Genomic DNA, 2,500 nt, shown 5'->3' with positions numbered 1-2,500 from the left:
GATTTCTTTGATATTTTTTCTTCTCTCTGCTTAACGCTGGTAAGTTCTCCTAAAGATTTCAGTTTAAAAGCTGTAAAGTTGTCTTCTTCTGAATCCAAGCAAGGAGAGGGCTGTGTCACTCCCGGACATAAGATTGGACAGTGCCACCATAGCATAGTGGTCAAAAATATATTACATCTGTAGTAGTTTAGGACTACCATTGGAAATGAATGGGAAACGGTTTAGAGACGTTTAGCTTAACAATTCTCAGCTGCTGTGTCAGAGGCTAGGGTTTGATTGCCAGGCCAATGGCCAATGGGAAGTGTGTTATATAAACAGGAAGAGCAGCGACTGTATGTTGCAGAAGAAATGAGTACATCCTCCCCGTCGGGGAATTGAACCCCGGTCTCCCACGTGACAGGCGGGGATACTCACCACTATACTAACGAGGAGCTGCGAAGAGACCCTACACCCGGTGTTCTCGGGTCCAGCTGAAGCAACCTAGAGGTTACGTGTATGTTTTAAGTAGTCATAATGCGTTGTCTTTCACCAGAATGCATTGCCTGAGGTAGAGGTGTGCCGATCGATCGGTCACCGATCATTATGCAGAAAAAAAAACAAAAATCTGCAAGTAAGTGTGTGTGTGTGTGTACGTGCGTGCGTGTGTGAGGGTAGGAGAAAACTTCTGCAAGCATTGGTGGTTCAGTGGTAGAATTCTCGCCTGCCACGCGGGAGGCCCGGGTTCGATTCCCGGCCAATGCACTCCCTTTTATGAGATGTCTTATATAAAGAGTGGATACTCACTGCTTACGAGGAGCTGCCACCGGACCCTACACCCGAGCATAGGGTTTATGTTGCAGAAAAAAAAAATCTGTATTCTCCCCGTCGGGGAATTGAACCCCGGTCTCCCGCGTGACAGGCGGGGATACTCACCACTATACTAACAAGGAGTTGCGAAGGGACTCCACACCCGGTGTTCTCGGGTCCAGCTGAGGCAACGTAGAGTTTGTTTTGGCGTGACTAGTTACCAAATCATATTGTCTCTTCGGCTCAAACTGGGATTATTTTTGATTTTCTTTGCCTCAGGAGAGGGATCCTGAAGAAGAAAGCCAAGGGGCCCCTTGCGGAAAACCACGCTTGGTTTCCCTGGTTAAAAAATGGTCTTCTGCAGTTTGACCTGGTGTGGAGCAAAAAAGAATGGATCAAATACATTTTCTTTAAATGTTATGATTAATACATAAGAGCTAATCAATGTAGAACCGACACATAAACCAAACAACATTAAATCAGAAGACAAATTATATTACTAGGTAACACCAGACACCGTAGTAGTAGAAAGTAATGCTCCCGCTACATATAATATATTCGGCTGAAAAGATGCGATTGTGATGATAAACATGTTTTATATCCATCGGTATCACTTACCTATTAAAATTAAGAAGGATGGATGTGAAGATCGATTTCTTTGATATTTTTTCTTCTCTCTGCTTAACGCTGGTAAGTTCTCCTAAAGATTTCAGTTTAAAAGCTGTAAAGTTGTCTTCTTCTGAATCCAAGCAAGGAGAGGGCTGTGTCACTCCCGGACATAAGATTGGACAGTGCCACCATAGCATAGTGGTCAAAAATATATTACATCTGTAGTAGTTTAGGACTACCATTGGAAATGAATGGGAAACGGTTTAGAGACGTTTAGCTTAACAATTCTCAGCTGCTGTGTCAGAGGCTAGGGTTTGATTGCCAGGCCAATGGCCAATGGGAAGTGTGTTATATAAACAGGAAGAGCAGCGACTGTATGTTGCAGAAGAAATGAGTACATCCTCCCCGTCGGGGAATTGAACCCCGGTCTCCCACGTGACAGGCGGGGATACTCACCACTATACTAACGAGGAGCTGCGAAGAGACCCTACACCCGGTGTTCTCGGGTCCAGCTGAAGCAACCTAGAGGTTACGTGTATGTTTTAAGTAGTCATAATGCGTTGTCTTTCACCAGAATGCATTGCCTGAGGTAGAGGTGTGCCGATCGATCGGTCACCGATCATTATGCAGAAAAAAAAACAAAAATCTGCAAGTAAGTGTGTGTGTGTGTGTACGTGCGTGCGTGTGTGAGGGTAGGAGAAAACTTCTGCAAGCATTGGTGGTTCAGTGGTAGAATTCTCGCCTGCCACGCGGGAGGCCCGGGTTCGATTCCCGGCCAATGCACTCCCTTTTATGAGATGTCTTATATAAAGAGTGGATACTCACTGCTTACGAGGAGCTGCCACCGGACCCTACACCCGAGCATAGGGTTTATGTTGCAGAAAAAAAAAATCTGTATTCTCCCCGTCGGGGAATTGAACCCCGGTCTCCCGCGTGACAGGCGGGGATACTCACCACTATACTAACGAGGAGTTGCGAAGGGACTCCACACCCGGTGTTCTCGGGTCCAGCTGAGGCAACGTAGAGGTGTGTTTGTTTTGGCGTGACTAGTTACCAAATCATATTGTCTCTTCGGCTCAAACTGGGATTATTTTTGATTTTCTTT

The 2,500-nt window shown here is 45.7% G+C and overlaps 4 non-coding genes across 4 annotated transcripts; 2 read left to right on the top strand and 2 right to left on the bottom strand.

Annotated features, from left to right (window-relative positions):
• The first annotated feature begins 670 nt into the window (after window positions 1–670).
• trnag-gcc (transfer RNA glycine (anticodon GCC)) lies at window positions 671–741 on the top strand. The gene has a single exon. It is a non-coding gene; the product is annotated as a tRNA-Gly (tRNA).
• A 116-nt stretch (window positions 742–857) lies between these two features.
• Window positions 858–929, bottom strand: trnad-guc (transfer RNA aspartic acid (anticodon GUC)). The gene has a single exon. It is a non-coding gene; the product is annotated as a tRNA-Asp (tRNA).
• A 1,178-nt stretch (window positions 930–2,107) lies between these two features.
• On the top strand, window positions 2,108–2,178 carry trnag-gcc (transfer RNA glycine (anticodon GCC)). The gene has a single exon. It is a non-coding gene; the product is annotated as a tRNA-Gly (tRNA).
• A 116-nt stretch (window positions 2,179–2,294) lies between these two features.
• Window positions 2,295–2,366, bottom strand: trnad-guc (transfer RNA aspartic acid (anticodon GUC)). The gene has a single exon. It is a non-coding gene; the product is annotated as a tRNA-Asp (tRNA).
• Between the last annotated feature and the right edge of the window lie 134 nt (window positions 2,367–2,500).

This window comes from Poecilia mexicana, unplaced genomic scaffold (genome assembly GCF_051168715.1).
Source record: "Poecilia mexicana isolate PSO_F unplaced genomic scaffold, ASM5116871v1 scaffold_2, whole genome shotgun sequence".
Classification (NCBI taxonomy): Eukaryota; Metazoa; Chordata; class Actinopteri; order Cyprinodontiformes; family Poeciliidae; genus Poecilia; species Poecilia mexicana.
Note: the sequence above shows the minus strand (reverse complement) of the source record. Positions and strands in the feature narration are given on the sequence as shown.